At 37.0% G+C, this 22,158-nt stretch overlaps 1 long non-coding RNA gene across 4 annotated transcripts in view; it reads right to left on the bottom strand.

Moving 5' to 3' along the window:
- LOC124088941 (uncharacterized) overlaps positions 1 to 22,158 on the bottom strand; it is a 47,954-nt gene that overhangs the window by 8,119 nt on the left and 17,677 nt on the right. For 2 of the 4 annotated variants that reach the window (XR_006850519.2, XR_006850518.2), the window contains exon 2: positions 3,564 to 3,660. The exons of 1 other annotated variant lie outside the window; for it this stretch is intronic. This is a non-coding gene — a long non-coding RNA (uncharacterized LOC124088941). Of the gene's footprint in view, positions 1 to 3,563; positions 3,661 to 5,002; positions 5,696 to 22,158 lie in introns of those variants that run through there. One more of the 4 variants, XR_006850522.2, reaches the window with a different exon arrangement.

Below are 22,158 nucleotides of genomic sequence, written 5' to 3'. Positions count from 1 at the left end.
TTTGAAAAGCAGTGGTTTTTAAAGTTTGGTGCACATGCTAGAAGCAACATCACCTGAAAATTTTTCAGAAATGCACATTTTCAGTTAGGTATGGTAGTCCATGTCTGAAGTCCCAGCAGCTCAGGAGGCTGATCAAGGAGAATCACAAGTTCAAAGCCGGCCTCAGCAACTTATTGGGGCCCTAAGCAACTTAGTGAAGCCTGTCTCTAAATTAAATATATATATATTATATATATATATATATATTCCCAGCCCTTTATATATATATAAAGGGCTGGGAATGTAGTTCAGTGCTTAAGAGCCCCTGGGTTCAATCTCTGGAAACAAAAAAGAAAAATAAATAAATAAATGCACATCTTCATGCCTACCCCCAGGTGCACTGCACCAGACAAATCAGCGATGCAGTCCAAAACTTCCATTTCAACAAACCCTTAGATAATTGTCATGTATGCTAACATTTGAGAATCATCTGGAAATATCACCAAAGGTGACATAATTTGGGGGTACTAAAAATCAATACAAGAACAGAAAGATAGAAGTAACTATTACACAATTAAAATCCTGATAAATGTATAAAAATAGATCAATAAAGTGCCAAGAGGAAAAAAATGGGGGAAAGATGAACTCAGAATGAACATTCTGGAAATATATGCAGGGCTTTGAAGAATAAGTAGGACAAAGCAAAAAAATGAGGATAAAGTGGTGGGGCAGGCAAGCTGAAGGATCATCAAGGTAACCAGCTGTCTGTTGGGTTGGAGTGTAGGAAGATGAGGAGACCCAAGGGTATCAGACTGCAGCAAGCAGAGGCTAGTCTGTGAGCCATCAGGAAGGTTTAATGATGCTTCAAGAGAGGGAATAACGTCACAATAGCTGGGCTTAGAAAGAAATATTTATTAGCATTGTAGAGGACAGGGTGCTGAGGGGCAGCAGGGAGTCATGCTCAGGGACTAGAGCACCCACCCCCACCAGAATCTGAATTAAGCCTCCTGGTGAAGTTGACCTCACCCTAGATGTGAGCCTGAGAATTATCAGTGTAGACAGAATACATATAAAAAAGGCCAATGAATAATCCTACTTCTACTTCTACTGCATGAAGAAGAATAATCCTTCATCTTCTACTCCATGATCTTTGTTTAATTTTTCTTTGAAGATTTCCTTTTTTATTCCTGATTATGAAACTCACAAGTCTCAATATAGAAAATTCAGAGAATTCTAAAGATAATAAACTTAGATCACTGTTAACATTCTGATACAAATCATTTGAAAGATAAGTATGTATGCATTTATGATATATATCTCCATATCTAGGGCTGAGACCTTATTTTGACTGACTTTTTCATTTAGTAAAAAATTACGTGAAGACACAAATTCTGTTGACTACATAACATTTGAGCTCTTTGGCACCTTATTTGTTGCTCTGATGGCCATCCTTCTACATCAAGTCTTTTTTTGTGTGTGTGTTGTGTTTGGAGGACACAACATCTTTGTTTGTATGTGGTGCTGAGGATCGAACCCGGGCCACACGCATGCCAGGCGAGCGTGCTACCGCTTGAGCCACATCCCAGCCCCTCTACTTCAAGTCTTACCTATAATTTTAAATTTTAAATTATATCTATAGGTAGATTCTTGGATGAAATTAGACATCATATTTTAGAGACAATATCCTAATCTATTGTAATTTCTTATTATGATAATGGCCACCAAGAATTTTGCACTATTTCACTCCCAAAGTTTATGAATATTAATCTTCCTATAAGCACAAAAGCATCAAATATTACTTAGTGCACCTTGATGCATGCTTTTTATAATAATACATTATTGTTAGAACTGATGTGACAAAACACTGGCATTACTTTCTTAGCATAACTTGATAGTTCTATGAAGGACATTTTCAGAACATAGCTAATCCCCCACCTCACAAAAAAGTACTTTCTGATCTAGCCATTGTTGGTCTTTGAATACCAACACATGCTGTCAATAGCTACCAAATATCCCTAACTATGAGAAACTGCAGAGTGAAATGCCTCCAAGACCAAAGAAAAATCCCAAAAGAAGCAGGAGAAAACACATGAATCTGGCTTCAGGACCTACAGCATATACAGAGTGATAAATTTGAAATAGCATACATAAAGGGCTCCATTGATTATGAACAGAACATTGGGTGCAGACAAGATTTTCTTAATGCATGAAAGGTTAAGAATGATCGCTTTTGATGTTAATTGGAAGAATTTTCTGTAGGGTAGGTACACCCTTGACAAATGAGTTCTTAGTTAATTTCAGGGCACGGTAAGTGAGTGGTACACTCTTTAAGAATCCGTTTTCCCCTCATTTATCAACACTGCACCCTATAATGTTATATTTTAAATTGCCTTCACTTATGATTACTTTCTTAAAAAGTTAAATTCAGAGTGAGGTCAAGTATATAACCACTTTGTTTTTCATTGGTAATAGCTTATAAACACAGAAAATTTATTATTTCTCTTCGAGTTAGCCTGAGAAACCCTTAGTACTATGCAACTTAGCTGACAAAATCACCTCCTCCATAAAGTCTTCTCAGCCATTCCCCATTGAGTAACTCAGGATTTTCTGTTTCTACAATTCCTTTCATCCATCTCTATTATGTCACCTTTTATGTTGCAGTAGAATCAGGGTGCCACCTTGTTCACCCCAGTGGAACCGTAAGCCCCTGAAGACAAAGGTCTGGGCTTCTTATTTATTTATTTTGAATTGATACATAATAATTGGACATGCTTATTGGAAACAGCATGATAATTTGAGACATGTCCATAACATATAATGATCAAATCAAGGAAAAGTTCAGCACAGTACCCATCTCCAATACTTTCATATTCAATGAATGGATTGATGAGTAGGGACATTATGATGTAATCAAAAGGAGGGTGAGGCTGTGACATAAGATGACAATGGTGGGAAAGAAGAATGGAAGTCTCTTCCATACTACAAGACTCAGTGGCACTTTAAAAAAACAGGGAAGTAAGAACAGGTTTGTAGAGATTGTTGATTACCTACCTAGTATCACTTTTCACATTCTTGAACTCTTAATTTATTGGAGCAGCAATGCATCCAGAGTTTCCAAAGTTCATTCCTCTGCCTCCCTGGTTGATTAGGGTGCAGCACTGTCTAGTTAATTCAATGTCATAAGCAAAGATTTTGGGGTGGCAGTTTCAGGAAAGCTCCCCTTGAAGGGTGGCAGATACAGGTGGCAGATGCCCTTTGGTCCTGTGATCTCCCTCCTTTCTGTCCTAAAGTGCACATAAGCAGGACTGGAGTTTCAGCCACTCTTTTGAGAATGCAAGAATGAGCATCACTGAGAGTCTTTCAGACCTTTACATCAGCCTGTCTAGTGTGTAAGTGATGGCAGACATGGTAAGACAAAATTGATAGGGCTTACAATTAGACTTGGGAGTTTCCTGGGGGTCAAACAAGAACCTTGGGACCAAGATAATGCTGAAGTTTTGAGGTTTTAACACAAGGAAGAGTTTATTCCTATATACAAACAAAATGGCTGAAACATAGGGGAAGGGATAGGAGAGCTGACTTACAGAGACAATTGATGAGCTTCAGGCTTGATATACTGAGCTTGAAGACATCCCGGTGGAGATAAGACACACTCAGGAGAAACATTATGGTGGGCCAGACCTGTAAGCAGAGGAGATAACTGGAGTATCAAGAATGGATGGGTTTGCTTAAAGATAAAGTATCAGGCAAAGAGAAGATGACAAAGGACAGAATTCTGAGCAGCACCTTAAGACAACAGAAAAAAGATTCACCAACCTTGAGAAGAAAACAAGAAAAGTGCTACAGAAGGAAAGTAAGGGGGTTTCAAAATAGTCAATGATGCCAAACAGCAAAGGAGCAGGATCATTCACAAACTGTCATTTGATATGGCCCTCAGGAAGTCAAATGTGTCCATGAAGAACACAACCTCAGTCTCCAGGGGTGGAGAGTCCTGGAGATTCAAAACTCTATGAAAAAGTGTTGTCAAAGAGAATATTCTCTCAAGAAATTGAACTACGAAGGGAAGAAGACACAATACCACATAACTAATGCCATATAGGGGCAGCAAGCTAGTCATTCCTTCAGTACAGACTTAATTGGATGAAGAATATGATATTTAATATTTAATCAAATCTAATATCTACTAAGCTCAGTATTTAATATGTATAGGAAATATAACATAATCTGCAGTCACATTTTGGGCCAGTCACGTTTTTGGCAGTAAATGCTTGCTTTTGAGACAAGTAAATGCTTGCTTTTGAGACATCCTATCTTTAATTCAGTACTCTTAAAAACAATATACTACTATATTGGAATTAAGAGACCATGGGTTTAATGTTCTAATTCCATAACAATTTTATTATGGCCTTTGCATGTACTTACACCTTTTCACCTTTCTCTTCTAATAGGTGAAATTTGAATCCTAAATATTGCCAAAGTCAGTACAGCTTCATGCTTGGTATTAGCCTAGCAAAAGTTTTCTCCTTTCTCCTTGAGAGAAACTATGTTGAGTCCAACTCATGTATTGGATCTTATCAATTAAGCTGCCCTGGACTGATATTGGCACTGCTCCTATGTCAATTCACCCAATAAGATTCTGTAAGAGTATGCAACTTTATGAAAGAAGGGTTCAGAGAGTTCTCAGATGCTCTGTTTGTATTTTGATTAGCACCTAGAATTATTAGTATATAATCATCGTCATCATTTTATGCATTTATTAATAGCCAGAAATTTTTCCATCATTAACTTTGTGCCAAATATTTTGTACACATTATTTTGTTTACATCTCCCAACAAACTTATCCTCATTTCACATATAAGAAAATTGATGATCAATATTTTTAGTGACAGGCACAAGTCACAGAGTTAAAAAGTAGAGGAGCACAGATTTGAACCAAGATGTGCTTGATAGTTCTAGTCACTGTGATTTACTGTCATTCCTAAAATCTCAGGCATTGTAATTTTAAAAATATTCTTAAAAATACCTTGCTCTTGGGGCTGGATATAGACAATTGGTAGAGTGCATGTCTTGCATGTGCGTGGCACTGAGTTCAATCCTTAGCACCACATAAAAATAAAAGAATAAAGGTTAAAAAAATACCTTACTCTTCAGGGTGACTCAATTAAAATGGGCATGATTACTTTTCATTTTTATTATTAATGTTATCCATGGGAGACTGAGCCTCAGAAATATACCCTAGTAGTGAAATAGTAATGGACCAAGTCCACATTCAAGCCCAGATATCCCACTCTAAATTCCAATCCCCTTCTTCCTCAAAGTACTTCCCACTGGAACATAAAGTACACTTATAAAATCTAGTCTCTGCAGTGGCGATGAATAACTGTATCATAATAATGTTGACTATTTTCTTTGCTTTCAGTTATCTATTTTTAAAAATGGTCTCCAAAGGTTTCTAAAATCCAGTAATCTACACTAGAGATGGATCAAGCAGATCGTTTGGAACAAGGCACTCGGGTCAATCATTTTTAGAACCAAAAGCAGAGCAAACCATTTTGGGTTTACTATTTTGAGGTTCTGAAATGTTCAGTTGCGTTTGTTCCCTTTGGTCTGCCGCCAGGAACAGAGGCATAAGGGCTCAAATACCAAATGAAAGGGTGTTCTCACAGTGTTTCTGGCCAGGACCAGAGTGGAAATATCGGAAAGCTCACAGGCAAAGCTGTTCTTCTGAGATTTTCATACCAAACCTGCAAAAGCAAGATGCTTGCAAAAAAAAAAAAAAAAAAAGCATATTTTTTTGAGTAGTTATCTGGAGAAAATTTTTACTGCAAACTCTGCCTGACCTGACTTACACTTTACATCCATTCATTCTCATGTTGTCCACTCATCCTTCCAAAGACCATGAGTTCAGGTAGGCATATGCTGCATGGAATGAGTAGAGTAGGTGATTCTTTTACAAATACACCTCAGTTGGAAATACACTTTGACATTCCCACAAAGATGTTTTAGATTGTAAATATTCTACGTAGTCTAAGAGTACAGATCAGCAAATGATATTAGACAAAAACCCTACATAATCATATTCTGTTCCCCCAACTAGGGGACTACTAGGGCATATTTCTGAGGCTCAGTCTTCCATGGATAGCATTAATAAGAAAAATGAAAAGTAATCATTGACTTAAGGGCAATAGGGCAATTCTCCAATACTCACTTTATTTTTAATGCATCTCTATAAATTTCCACCAAGTTTATTTTTGACTATTGGATTAATTGAATTCTAAACAAAACATGCACTTCTAATTTTACCTCATCTACTGGATTCAAGACTAAGGTATGATCTCTTTCCTTTATTTTAACAACCATGGACTTGTGAGTTTCTACTGTTTAGTTATTAATTTTATTTCTGAATTTATGGTTTAATTACTTTCTAAATCATTTGTGTTCTGCCTTCATAAGTTCAGGCAGTTAAAGTAAAAACTATGGTAGTTAAATAGAATCATTTCCAATATAAGAGTCCACTTAAACTAGCAGTTCAAAAAAAGAGCAGATATGGGGCTGGGGATGTGGCTCAAGTGGTAGCACGCTCGCCTGGCATGCGTGCGGCCCGGGTTCGATCCTCAGGACCACATACAAACAAAGATGTTGTGTCCGCTGAGAACTAAAAAATAAATATTAAAAAATTCTCTCTCTCTCTCTCTCTCTCTCTCTCTCTCTCTCTCTCTCTTAAAAAAAAAGAGCAGATATGGATTAGGATGATCAGAAAGGCTTGGTCTCAATCAGACCAAAGCAATCAGTTAATTCCCTGAGAGAGGATATAAAAAGGCAGAACACTGGGTGTCATTGAAAAAAAAAGTATTCCTTAATTCATGTTCCATTGTATATGGCAATTGGAATAAAAGAATAGTCAACATCAGCAAACAGTGAATACCACAGATGTAGCCAGGTCATTATTTTATAGTACTTTCAGAAACTTTAATGTTCTAATGGTTCCCTTTAAGGACCCCATTTATAGTCTGGAAAGGAGCATAATGTGCCTAGTGCAGTTGGCCAGTGTACATCTTTTCCATAGAGCATCCCATGGGGCTATTGTTCCCTAGAATCTACTTTTGGGATCCCTGACCTAGGACAATCAGGTCCAATTGGGAGAAGAAAATAAGATAATCTCCTCTGAGCATTGCGCATATACCATGAATACATCACTGTATTTAATCTCGCCAATAATCCTGCATGATGGACAGAGAATGCTATTCCTACTTCACAAATGTGAACATTAGAATTCAATGGATTTATCAGTAGTTGTGGATCCCAAATTCTTTAAACAATAAGGACCAGTCACTAAACTCATGAACCAGAAACTCAGGAGTATGATCCAGGTATATGTATATAGAGAACTCATCAGATGACTTTGTTTTATAGTACATTTGGGAATGAGCTATTTCCCCAGGACTTTTTTTTTAAGTGAAAAAGTTGAAACTTGGAATTCTATCTTCTCATTCCAAGTCCAACGGTCTTTCTACTGTAGTATGCCACCCGTGAGTGATGCTCTACTACTGGGAGTGTCCAGGTAAGAATCGGAAATTTTCAGAAGGGGACACATTGGCTGATTGAACCACGACAGGGAAAGGATACCAAATACTATAATAGCTTCTAAGAGAACCAGGTAAACAACACAGTTCTTCAGAAATAAAAGTCAACACATTAAATTTCATAGTGACTTCTTGAAAAATCAACTAGTCTTATAAATACTACATAAGGTATTGTCAAAGATAAAGCTTTCCTTTCCATTATCAAATGGAGGCATTGTTCCATTTCCCCAAAGCATTATATGTGGATTTTGAATGTTTGGTAACTTGTACTTAAAAATCAAAGTTAAATATTTTCCCAACTATAAAATAAGGTCTTTTCTTTGATCTTTCTAAAATCCATGAGAATTTTCTCATGAGTTTTCCAGACCTGCCATCCTGCCTGCCCTTTCATTCTGATTGTGAATGTTCCACGTTCAACTTCTACTTCTGCAATAAAATTGCTTGTTAAAGAAAAAAATGTCAATACTTATTAATTCCTTCACTTATGGTATAAAGTTACTTATGGTAACAGAGAGCAACTGGAAAGACACCCAATCTAAATATGGAGCTTGTCAAGTTAAAGTTCCTCAAGCTGTAATTGATAGAGGACATTTTATTGTTTTGTTTTTTCAAGCAACTACTCTGACCTGTAGACATTTTACATTAATTTCCTTAAGTTTTTTACACTGTGTTAATAAGGAAACTCTAGCAGGTCTCAGCTTGGTAGAATGGCCCTCACTTGGCCCACTCAACAACAGATAAATGCACTCTTTAGTTATTCCTTGAACTTTAAAACAAAGCAAACAGCTCAACCTTGGGAAAATGTGGGGCTTTGCTCTAAAAGGAGCTAACAAAGTAACTTGGCAAAAAGGAGTAAAGAATTCAAAGATAAATTCACTTGTCCCATTATGTGTACAAGTCAAAGCCTATTTTGACATACGTTGTATGTATTTGGTAATACACATAATATTCACCTAGTTGAGCCTAATGGCTCTTTGAAAGCCATTAAGTGTATTAAGTCAATATAGTTTTTGGTATTCGTGCAAATTTGAAAAACACATTGTTATACTTCTAGCACGTTCTTTCATATCAGAACCTTCTGCTCTGCAAGTGGCTTGCTGTTTTGATCAGGCAGTTTACCCAGGAGGGAAGGGAGCTGAAGATTTGTGGGTCTACACTGCTTCTAGGAAAGCTCTGGTTAAGAGCTGATATTTGCTTCCAAGAGGTACATTTTAATATTGGGAAAATATTTTTTTTTAGATTATTCTCTACATCAAACAGTTGCAAGCATATCTGACAAGGAGCTAAGAATATTTGTAAGAGTTAGGAAAGCCCTCTGTAGGATCAAATATAAAAGCCTCAAATATTAAGGAAAGGAAAACTTATGCACAGTAGAGGAAACAATTTTGTCAAAATAAATAAATGGAAAAGGAGATACACATCTAGTGATTTCTAATGAATTAATTTTTTTCACTTAAATATTATCTGTCAAATCTACTTATTATCTCCATGTGTGACAGGAAGTCTACACAGCCAAAATTCCTAGCCCAAATCCCAGGCCTGTGGTATTAGGAAGCTTCTGTTACTGTGACAAAATAGCTGAGATAATCAACTTATAAGGAGAAATGGCTTATACTGCCTCTTGTTTCTGTCCATAGTTGCTCCTCCCTGTAGCTGGGGCTTGTAGAGGCACAGTACATTCTGGTATGTAGCAAAGGAGGCTGTTCACCTCAGGAAAGCCAGGAAGTAAAGCATGAGAATGGAGGGTGTCAAGGCTTCAATATCCCGATTATGGACACAGCCCCAATGACTTAACGTCTTTCCATGAAGTCCCACCTTCTAAAGATTCCACCATCACCCCCATTAGAATCATGGACTGGGGACCAAGCACTCAGTACGTCCCACTTTTCTTTGTCCCTTTGCAATTGACCTTGTTCAAACCCTTAAACACTATCTGTGTGCCACAGACCACAGCATGGGCTTCCCCACCCTCGCTGCTGTTCTCACAGGGTTCAGCAAAGACATTTCCACTCAGCCCATGGCTCCTTTTGTTCTTCTGCATAAATCTTAAGCAACTTGGCCATGATCAGGTACCCATTTTCCACTCCAATAGCATCAGTCTCATTAGACCTCCCTCCCAGCTCTGTGCACCATGGCACTAATTGCGAGTAGTCCCTTAAACACACACACACACACACACACACACCTCATCCATACACCATGTGGGTTCATCTCTCTTGCCTGTGATAGTCTTGCCCCTCTCTGACTGAAATGTCATATTACTCACTCCAGTATCCCCTTCTAGTCTGCATAGATAATATCTACTTAAAGCCTTAGAGACTGAGTTGATGTTATCACCTCCTCCCCTGGAAAGCATCCCCTGTCACTGTCCACCATACTCTCGGGAAGGATATTCCCCTATTCTGTGCTCCCCTCTACATTTCTGTGTGTGATGCTCTGCATGTAAGCTTCACCCTGGACTCCAGCTCCTTGAAGTTCGGGATCATAAATCTTTGCATTCTAAATGCCTAGCACAGAGCACACACACTGAATAGGTACTCCATGTCTATTGAATAAATGGGAAAATAAAAATTTATATCCCAAATGATTCCCTTTTCTAAAATTTTGTGATAGCATATATTTGCATTTTAACACAAGTATAAAAATTTAAAACTCCCCCCTCCCTTTTTTTTTTTTAGGACTTGAAAGCATGTGTCTTTTTTCTTAATTGAAATGTAATATCAGTGGATTCCAAGTGTGATTTTTTTTCATGAGTGTATATTAATTACACAGAATGATAGTTTTTATTGTGGTACATGTATATGTGCATATAACATACCTTGATCATATCTACCCTTCCTTCCCTTCTCTACCCTTCCCTATCTCTTTCCTTCTAACAGTCTCCCTTGTATTTAATAATTCTATAACTATTACTAATTATAAGTAAGCTGTTCTCTTAATTAGAAGGACTACCAGAATCAAGAATAGAAGTGAGGGAAGGAAATAAGTACCTACCACTTGCTGCTAGAAACTGTAACCTCTCTTTACTCAAATGGCAGTCACATAACTTGCCAAAGGTCACGTGGCTGCAGGAATATAGCAAAATCAGGACTAGAGCTCTGATCATGGAATGGAAATTCATGTTCTTCTGACTACATCAAGATGTATCATGCAAAAACGGTGTTGTATTTAGAGAGAATATAAACATCCAAGAATTTATGAAGAATTTTTAAATGCTTAATACATGCAAGATTCACAACTCTGCTTATGAAGTATTATATTGAAGTGAGTTTCATTATTTCAAATAGCTTGCACTTGATTTCTTTCAGAGAAAAGAAACAAATAACCAAAATAGGGATATAAAAATCTTTGGCTCTGAGCATTGCTCACCCCTTTAAAGGCTATGGACCATGGCCTGTGGCTCAGAAAAAGCCCAGATGAATTCTATTTTCTCTTCTCCCTCTTCCAGCGGAGCACAGCTTTGCAATCCTCCTTCCATTAACTACCCGTTGTTTCTTTTACCAACCCCATCTCATTTTAAAATATCATTTTTATGAAGGGTAATGTTACATGCCAGAAAACTGTAAAAAAATAATGGATAGAGTATGAAGAAAATGCATTATTCCAATAGTTTTATTTTTTTGCCCATTACACACTTACAAGTTTTGTTGTTTATATGGATATGTTTTATAGATGGCTCTTTTCAAAACATATTACTTAAACACTCTGATCATTGAGAAATTTAAATCAACACTCTACTTGCTTTTCCACACGGGGGAAAAAAAACTCTTTTCTAAAAGATTCACCTGCATTATTGTTAATATTCTTACTATCTTTGTAAAATATTTATTAGAAGTTCTTACAGAAGATCATATACAAAATTATCTTAAGCATTTTTTATGATTTATATATTAGATCTCCCCCAAAGCTCATGTGTGAGACAATGCAAGAACGTTTAGAGGTGAAATGATTGGGTTGTGAGAGCTGTTGAGTGAAGTAGCTCTCCCTTTCTCACTCTCCCTCCCCTGCCTGGTGCCATGTCTAGCTGCTTTCCTTCACCATGCCCTTCCAAATAATGTCCTGCCTTACCTTAATCCTGGAGAAGTAGAATTAGCCATCTATGGACTAAGACCTCTGAAACTGAGAGAACCAAATAAATTTTTTTTCCTCTATGTTGTTTATGTTGGGTGTTTTGGTCACAGCAGAAAAAAAAAATTGACTCAAACAGGGTTGAATGGATGTCATTGACCTATTAATTTAGTTTTTGACATATATGGTATAACCTCTATTAGTCTCAATATTTGCTTTTATTTGTTGCTGAATCGGGTTCCCAAAACAATGTCTGGGGCCTACCATTTTGTTTGCAAATGTGTGTTCGATGAGAAAATGTTCTCTAGGAATCTGAGCTCAGTCATCTATTGATATCCTTCCTGTGTTTGGATTTTTTGTTGTTCCCTTTGTCTATCAGTTAGACTCTGACTAAATTAAGCAAGAAAAAAGGAGAAAATTATCAGAAGGCTGTAAAGCAGCTCATAAAACCAAAAATCTGGGCACTTGAGTGATAGTAGGACAGAGGAGAGAACCAGAGAGCTTCAGGCTCCAGGTAGTAGGAATTAATAAACAATCTCTGCTGGATGCTGTCATGAGAACAATTACTTCCAGACATATTCCCATTTTTGTGTCTTTCCACTCAAAATGTAGCTTCCCAAAAGAGAGACACCGAGAGGCTGAGCTTAGACTCTACCCATTGCCTGGTATGGAACTAAAGGGGTTAGTGGACTAAGACCAAGCAGGGTGGCTCCCCAATGAAAATTTGGGGCACCCCTCCTAAATGCAAAAATGGATGACAAACAAAACCAATGGATACTTACTAAGTCTGACAGAAAAGCAGACTTACTCTGATTCTTTTTCTAATAAAGTGATGAGTCTCTTGCAAATTAATTTTAGACTCTGAGGTCTCAAATTTCATTTTTTCATAAAAAATTATCCAGAAGTTCTATACAATATTTTCTAATTGTATGCTTCCTCTCCCTGTCTTCCCTCCATTTCCATTCCCCATAAGTTTTTTTATTTTTATTTTTTTTAAAAAAAAAAGAAAAGAGAAGAGAAAAAAAGGAATAATTAATTAAATATAAGTAGATCATTAGCTGGGACCAGTGGCACACACCCAATATCCTCAAAACTTGGGAGACTGAGGTAGGGGGATTGCAAGTTTGTGGCCAGCCTGGGCAACTTGGCAAGACCATGTCTCAAAATAAGAATCAAAAAGGGCTGGAGATTTAGCTCAGTGGCTGAGCAACCCTGGGTTCAGTCCCTAGCACTGAAGGAAAAAAAAAAAAAAAAAAGCTGGGTCAATAATAAGGAGAGGCCAAGAACAATGCAAATCCTAGAAGAAAAAGTAGAGTTAACATTTCAGCATATAGACATAGGCAACGACTTTATCAATAGGACCCCTAAACTCAGAAAATAATGCCATGAGTTAATAAATGGGAAGGCATCAAATGAGAAAGCTTCTGCACAGCACAGGAAAGCAATTAAGAATGTGAATAGAGAACCTCCAGAATGGAAGAAAATCTTTGCTAGCAACTCTTCAGACAGAGAATTAATATCTAGAAAACTTAACACCAAAAAGAATAGCCCAATTAACAAATGGGCTAATGAATTAATAGACTCTTCACAAAAGCAGAAACACAAATGGCCATGAAAAAAAAATGTTCAGCATCATTAGCAATTAGGGAGATGCAAATCAAAACTACACTGAGATTTCAGCTAATATATAAACCATAAAAAATGCTTAATATGATTTTGCAATTTTACACCATAAGCACATAGGATGTTTGAATGGTGCATTTTTGTGCACAGAGCCATAACTCACACAGCCAAAATGGGCATTAGACACCAGAAATAATACTCTAAGGTTAAGAATTGAGCTTGAGATTTCCCACATCTTTCAAAGGATGTCAAGTTCAAAAGCAATTGAGAAATCCTGATATAGAAGATGGATATCTTCTCTTTCTATAGACTTTGGAGATTGTGTAACCTTTCATAATTTTGGTATTTACTTGATTAACATACCACTCTAGAGGTTAGATTCTAAACATAAAGTCAACTTTGTCATTGAAGATCCTGTACACCTTCAGCACATAGGATATTTGAACGGTGCATTTTTGTCAAATTGGCAGTCATCAAGAATACAAATGATAATAAATGCTGGAGAGGATGTAGAGAAAATGGAACACTTACACTGTTGGTGGGATTGTAAATTAGTACAAACACTATGGAACTCAGTACGGAATTTCCTCAAAAGACTAGGCATGGAACCCCCACATGACTCAGCTATACTACTCCAATATTTATACTAAAGAATTAAAGTCATCATATTATATTAATATACGCATATCCAGATTTGTATCACAAGGACAATTCACAATAGCCCAACTATGAAACCAACCCTTACGTGTCCATCAATGAATGAGTAGATAAAGGGAATAGATATATACACATTGGAGATTTATTCAGCCATAAAAAAAGATGAAATTATGTCTTTTGCAGGAAAATGAATGGAACTTGAGACCATTATGTTATGCAAAATAACCCAAACTCTGAAAGTCAAGGTCGTATGTTTTCTTACATATGTGGAAGCTAGAGAGGAAAAAGGAAAAGAAAGTTGTGTGGGCAGGGGGATCTCATGAAAATCAAAGGGAGATCAGTAAAATGGAAGACAGAGACAAAGAGATGAGAAGAAGCAAGGCAGGGAAAATCCTAGGAGTGATAGTGAAATTATATTGTTATATTATGTACATGTATGAATATGTAACAACAAATCCCATGATTATGTACAACTGTAATCTGCACCAATTAAAAACAAGTGGAAAAATGTAAAAAAATAATAAGAGGAGAATAGAGAAGTTGGTTTGGGATGAATAAAACTTTAAAAATCATTATATAATACTCCTAAGATATAAAGTTATCAATACAGACAATAATCACAGATATACCACACTTCATCTCCTTAGAAATAGGCAGTCAGACACTAGAAATAATACTCCTGCTCATCCTCTGATTCCTCCCTTTTATCTTAAAAGCACAAATTTCAGATTCTGAAATTTTACTCTTAAATTTAAAATGGCCCTTGTTTTTGGTTAACTGAGTGACTGTTCTCTAGTGAAACTTTTCTATTTCCCTTTTGAAACCCATACCCAAGATTCTCAGGGCATGATTCGGGGCTCAGGAAGACTGAAGAGCAAAGGGTATCATAATCTCCAAGAGAAAGGAGGACTCCTTTTGCAAAGCACATATATAGAGAGAGATCATAATCCTAGATTTCAAAATTAAAAAAACGTATTTTTCTTAAACTACAAAAATAAATCATGGTTGTATTGCTTTTGTTACAATAGATCTATACAACTTCAAGGTTAGGAATTGAGCTTGAGATTTCCCACATCTTTCAAAGGATGTCAGGTTCAAAAGCAATTGAGAAATCTTGATATAGAAGATAGGTATCTTCTCTTTCTATAGACTTTGGAGATTGTGTAACCTTTCATAATTTTGGTATTTACTTGATTAACATATCACTCTAGAGGTTAGATTCTAAACATAAAGTCAACTTTGCCTTTGAAAATCCCTTACACCATCAGCACATAGGATGTTTGAATGGTGCATTTTTGTGCATAGAGTCACAACTCACACAGCCATCTATTTGCCCCAGGAGCAAGGGAAGGGTGGGAGCATTGCTAAGAATAACTGAGCACCTGACATATCCAAACTTTCATCTAAGACTTCTTGCTCCCAGGAAAAAGTAAAACTCATGGAATGTAGTGGAGGGCAGAATTAGCTACCCTAGTTATGTTTTTATATTCCTCTGTTGAGAATGGAGTGGGGACATCCTCAAATAGGTCATATTTCCAAAGTTAACTAGAATGCAGTTCTACTGTATATGCAGGAGGAAAGGGGGCTGGAAGATTACTTGGATCCAAGCATGATCACATATTTCACTTTCTTTTTTATTTTTATTTTTTCTATTTATTTATTTATTTACTTACTTACTTACTTACTTATTTCTGGTACCAGGTATTGAACTCAGGGGCACTCAACCACTAAGCCACATCCCCAGCCCTTTTTATATTTTATTTAGAGACAGGATCTCACTAAGTTGCTTAGCACCTCGCTTTTGGTGGGCTGGCATTGAACTCTTGAGCCTCCTGCCTCAGCCTCTCAAGCCACTGGGATGACAGGCATGGGCCACTGCACCCAGCATGTCTTTCACTTTCTAACAGCACTTCAAATCCTCAATTAAATTTCTGACTCCTTTCTCAGTTGCATAACTATAAATCTCTTTCATTATGAGGGTGGTAGGAATAACTGATTATCCTATGTGACATATACAGACTTAATAAATGGTATTAAATCATATTTCCAATTCAAGCTCATTGTCCACATTAAATCCAATCAACTTGGCAAGTTAACAGTGAACTTTAAATTGTCCAAAAATTGAGAATGATGTGAGGGACAGAAGGAGGGTCAGCAGCATAGTGGGCATCGAGAGTCTCCACCCCATGCATTACTTGACAATATTTAAGTAGCAATTTTACATTTTGACAGATAAAACCAGATGGCAGTGAGACTAAGTACATGCTCAGTAAATGCTTGTCAGAAGATGATTCAATGGATCAGAAGGTTTTTGCAAAAATGCTTTAAACTCTACTACAAATTTAATGCAATTGTCCATTCCATTCACAATCAAGACGTTGTAATCATGACATTTTTTGTCTCCATAACTGACCAATATAAAAATAAGATATCCCAAAGAAGAACCTTTCCTTTTAGCCATCTGCAAGTTGGGCAAGAAAAAATGTTGCCTATTGCACTAATAAACCTGAAAAATAGAATTATTTGACAAGACATATCCTCTTTCACCATGGTGACTTCCCACCTTTACAGGGTACTGCCATTCTTAGGTGACACCTGCTTTGCTTGCAGCCAGCAGCTTGGTGTGTGCCATCCTGCAGCAGATGGCTTGAGGCGTGATGTGTTAATGGCAGTGATTACTTTATGAATAGTGACAGCTGATCAGGGACATAATAAAACAATAGTGGCTGCCATCCTGAAAAAGGTGCTAAATAGGGGTGACATGCTTAGTGAGGGCTGTACCTCACTCCTGAACCTCATTATCAATTCCAAAGGGACACACAGCCCAACCAGGCAATGGCAGGCTCAGACAGAGGAAAGAACGGAACCAGCTCAGAAATATCCCTCTGCATTAATTGGAGCAGGGGAGGACCTCAGTTTTTAATGCAGAAGCCATTTGGAGAAATAAATGCTCATGTGACCTCTCAATTTTACTCTGTGTGGATTATCCCCTGAGCTTGGGGCCTAGAACTCACCACTCTTTATGCATCATAGCCCTGAGCCAGGGAGGAAATAACCATAACAGAGTATGAGGAAATCAACTTCTATCTCTAGCAAAATTATATATTTCCAAGAAACAGCAATACTTTGAACATATATCTATGGTTAATTTATACCTCTGAAAAAAGGTAGAAGTGAGGGAACCACTAAGAGGTCTCTTTTAAGGGTTATTCATCAATTCAACACACCGGATACCGGGGAATAAAGCAAATGAGGTGAAGTCCTTCTCTTCGGAGTAGATAAATCTCATGAGAAAGACATATTACAAACAGTAAATTGTATTCTAGAGTAACTAGCTATGACCATCTTCCATGTTGATTCTAAGACTGATATTGAGAAAATAATGTCATATATATATATATATATATATATATATATATATATATATAAAATAAACATTCAGGGCAGAGGATGTAACTCAGTGGTAAAGCACTCACCTAGCATGCTCAAGGTCCTGGGTTTAATCCCCAGCACCACAAAAAATAAACCAACAAACATTCAATATTCCAATGAGTTGACCCAATTGCTATAATTTACTTTGGATTATCAATGTGCCTTCCTATAATATAGTGCTTTTTAGTAATCCAAGGAAACATATAGTCTTCCAACACAAGGGCATTTAAATAACCTAAAATAAAAAATACTATGAAAATATTTTTCACTTCCTTTGATGGAAAGAAGTGAGGAGAAATATCTGAGTGGGTTTTAAGTTTTGTATCCATTGTCTGAGCTGAATACTCATGTGTGCACTCCCCATCTGCGCTCCTCTGAGCTCAGGACCTGGAAAGGCCAACTGGTATCATGTGAAATTAACAGGCATCTCTTCTGTGCTGTGATCTGCCATCAATATTCCCTTTATAAGTCTCAGGACCAAAACTAAGTGAGACTATTACAATGACTTCATCTCGCCCATTACAGAATCTTTCCAGAGTGACTCTTGGAGAATTAATGTATTATATCTGCCCTGGAGACATAAGATGGTCCTGATGTATTCAGCGATTTTACTTAACCTAGTAATTAGTTTACACAATTGTATAGAGATTTTAATGCTTTGGAAATGACAGTTTTTCTTTCAAAGTTAGTTTTGATAGCCAGTCATTTCATTTCATGGTTTACAAAAGATCTGATATACAGGTTTTTAAAAAGCCTTCATTTAAGAATATAGGGGGAAAAAAACCCATCACCTTTCAATACCCAAATGCTGCTTTGCACATCCTCAATTTTTTTATTAATTTTTTTTGTTGGGGGGTGGCATATGCTGAGTGGGATAAGGCAAAGGCTGTTGAAGTCTATGGGCTGTATCTTTTTAAGAATAATGTATAAAATGCAGAGAAATTATTAAATAGCTCAAGGCTCTGAGAATGTTTCAATGTTATAATGTTTCTTATAGGTGTATAAGAAATAACACCCAAGGACTGTTATTTCAGTGAATGAATTACTAATTGAGCACCCTATATGCTCTTTACACAGTCTTAAGAAATGAGGCATAGGAATGGGGGTGGGGGTAAATCCCTTCCTCTTGAAATGCATGTCTTACAGGAGAGGATGGGAAATAAAAAAATAAGAAAATAGGGAAGAGAATGATGGAGAGATGAGGGAAAACTTTGAGAGGGGGAACATTAGAGCAAAGACCTTACTGAGGCCAGGGAATATGTAGACTCCAAAGTAAGAAAAAGCTGAATTGCAATGTAGTCACAGCATGGAGAATGGACAACCCAAGATTGCCTTAAAACCTACATTTCATGGATTTACTGGTATTAAAAGATGAGAGTGGTTTCTTGCCAAGAAGCAGGTATGGGGAGTTCCTGCCTCATTGCAGCTGTGCATAGGAGACTGTACACAATTTCTGTGACCCAGCAGTGAAAAAGACACTGATAGAAATCTTAAAAGAAAAAAAGACTTTCTAAGACACAGAATGATCTATGCACCAATATCCTTAAATGCATGGCAGATATGATAGTCAGTTTACAATGTGAGATCCCAGAACAGAGATGGTGCTTTGGTATTGAATTCTAGGCAACAACTTCATCACCATTCACTTTTTCTTTTTTAATTAACTTTAGAAGTAGAAAATAAATATTTTCTCTTTAAAATCGTGTACTATTAAAAATAAAAGATTCTCTTTGACCTTATTATCTGCCTTGGTTCCTTCTCTAGCTCCTCAGAGATGGAATAATTTTAGATACATGGCTTTCCAGAATTTATGGGAAATTCTTACATACACCCTAGAAAATATATACACTTGTTTTATTGTTTTTTTAATAATCAAATGACATCATAATGCATCTTGTATTTTGAAGTATAATTACTTTCCCTTGGGCAACATTATTAAAAGCTATCATAGATATAAATAGTCTTAATAATGTTACAAACAATATTACAAATAGTCCCAACTCCTTTCTTTTCATTGTTCTTGAGTCTTCCATTTTGCCTGACATATTTATTCATTCCCTTTTGGTGAATATTTAGCTCATTTCCAAATATTCAATCTTGCAAATAATGATGTAAATGAATATACTTGTACACTGTGACTTGTGTACATGGGTATATATTTCTCTAATGCAGATAGCTTACCTCATCACTTTTTTTGGCTAGTTTTTTTTTTTTCCATTTTCTTCTCTTGGCTTGTCCTCCACCAAGACAGAAATAAACAGCCAAGAGGATGCTGCCTTGGCTTGTTGACTCTCATTTCCTACTCCAGGTTCAAATTGAGTGTGACGATTTAAGGACCACTCATTATCACCAAGCACTGAAGTTCCAAGATCAGAGGTCATCCTCTTCCAATCTTTGACTTCCACCTGGAGTTGTTGATGACCCTTCAGGAAAACATGTGGCAAAAGTAGTTTTGCTTTGTGAGCCAACAGAAAATTGGCCCTTGAGATGACTTGTACAAGGATTCTATAAGCCATGAGCAGAACAGCATGGTTTCCGACTAGGCATGGAATTCAGAGTTGTAATAGAAAACATTTATTTGGCTACAACTAAACATCCTAACACATGTTAGCTTTTGTTGCCAATATGCTTCCTAATTAAGAACAACATAAAATCATAGGAAATCCTGTATCCTGTCTTCATGTACTTTTCATGTATCTTTAGTACCCTGGCTTTATTTCTCAAGCATAACTACCAAAAAAAAAAAAGTTGATTTGAAAGTCCTGTTCTGCCAACCATGAACTGTGTTGTCATTAACAAGATTAATGTACATTCCAGAAGGCATCACCAAGCATTTTTCTCCTCCTTAAACAAATGCTGCTATTAAAAACTAATTTAAAAAAAAAAAGCTAATAAGCATCCCCTCCCCAATGAAAGGTCAGTACCATCTCATGGTAAGGTATTATCTACAACTGATATAAAACTTCAAATAATTTCTTAAAAGCCCTTCTTTCTAGGATGACTTGAACTGTTGGTGTTGTTTGTAAATTTTATTATGTTGAGCAGATTTCAAGATGAGTGACAGACTAGGGTCTGGTTTTCTTCTTAGGTCCTTCTTAAATCAATGCTAATTTCATGTGAAAATATTTAGAGGTATACTTGGGAGTCCTGAACCATCACCACCTTGTGACAAACAAACAGACCAGACAGACAAACAGACCGGACATTAGATAATTACTGCACAGCTAAAAATGTAGACAGCATTTCTAATTAAAGGTAGAATTATACAAACTACTCTTAGAAAACCATGATCTATCCATTGAGATGTAGTCTTTGAACGTCTAGAGCCAAACTAACTGCTTCCTTTCCCCATCATCAGCCTGAAATTAAATTTGTTTTTAAAAAGCAGAAAGAATGAAACCAACCTCTCTGGCACACTTTACATTAAATTTCTCCCCTAGTTCCATTTAGGTTTTTTATTTCTTTTTCCCCATGCACTGAAATAGGCTCTGAAATGACATAGAGAATTAAAACCTGGGTCTGAAGAATTATCTTGAAATATTTCTGTAGAACTTTCTAATGATTTTCAGAATTATTAAATTTTTTTCCTAAGAAACACACATGATCTTGCTACCCCTTTCCCGAGCAGAGCTTTGCATTCCTCTTGGCCCTTTTCCCCCTTCCAAATCTATTTATTGCTTGTTGTTCTTGGCTCTTTCTCACTTTCCATTTTTCATGATTAGTTCTTTATGATCGTGTGTTTCCTTTTCTTCTCCCCGCCATGGCCGCCGGCCCAGTTGTTCTCTCTGGGCCCTTGAGTTTCCCTTTGCTAATGAAACAAGAGCTGCCTCCCAGCCTGGCTTTGGCCATCCAGCTGTTTCCGTTTTAAAATGTAAACTCATCTTTATTCAGTGAAGTTCCTGGGCAAAGTGGACTCCTTTTGCTGAAGAGTTGATAACATGAGGGATTTAAAAGGTTTTAAGAGAAAGGCATATCTAGAAAACCTGGGAGTGGAAGAAGGATGGTAAACAGAAAATGAAACTCATTTTTAAAACATGATTGAAAAAAACAGAATGAAAAACTTGTTTTTCCTTAATGTCTTGATCCTCCTGGGCAGGTGGGTCTGGAGTATTCTCCTGGGCGCCTACCCCTCCTTCACAGCCTCTTCCGCCTCCCACCTTGCCTGCTGAGCATTTCTTGGCCTCTGTGAAAAGAACCCTGCTAACACCACAAACCTGGATTGTGTATGATTAGGTGGTGAAAAGGTGCCAACCTGAGGTGCCGCCTGCCAAGTCAAGTCAATTTACTGTGATGCTTTGACTGTGCAAGTAGGACTTAATCCCCTTTAATCTCCAGTGTGCCCTTGACATCATGGAAATGACTGGCAAAGCTAATGTCATCAGATGAACCCTGCTAACTCTTTCAGAGAAGGTTTCCCCCAAACAAAACAACCTGTTTACTTCTTAAGCTTTCAAATCCTCCAAATATTTCTAGAAAAATGAATGAGCCCATAGGTATCATCTTATCAAAACCAAATGGCTAATTCTGTTTCAGTATTTTAACTCATGAGACCTCATGTGACTGGGAATTTGTATTCTTCCCAAACATCAGTTGAATGTATTATATTAAAGACCTGATTGATTAGACAAAAAGGTTTACCTAGTAGCAATAACAGCTCTGGGTTTTAGAGAAAGGGTCTCCTAAATCTGAGAAACCCTCCCTTGCCTGAAAACATTTCTTCTCATATAAAATCTCCAATGGAATCATTTGTTGCCACAAAACAGCAGCGGGCTGGTATTTATCAGGTGAGAGAAAATTTCAGTTGAGAACAATTTTC

Source organism: Marmota monax, unplaced genomic scaffold, assembly GCF_021218885.2.
Source record: "Marmota monax isolate L192 unplaced genomic scaffold, Marmota_monax_Labrador192_F-V1.1 WCK01_AAM20220418_F8-fsc00005, whole genome shotgun sequence".
In the NCBI taxonomy this organism is placed as follows: domain Eukaryota; kingdom Metazoa; phylum Chordata; class Mammalia; order Rodentia; family Sciuridae; genus Marmota; species Marmota monax.
Note: the sequence above shows the minus strand (reverse complement) of the source record. Positions and strands in the feature narration are given on the sequence as shown.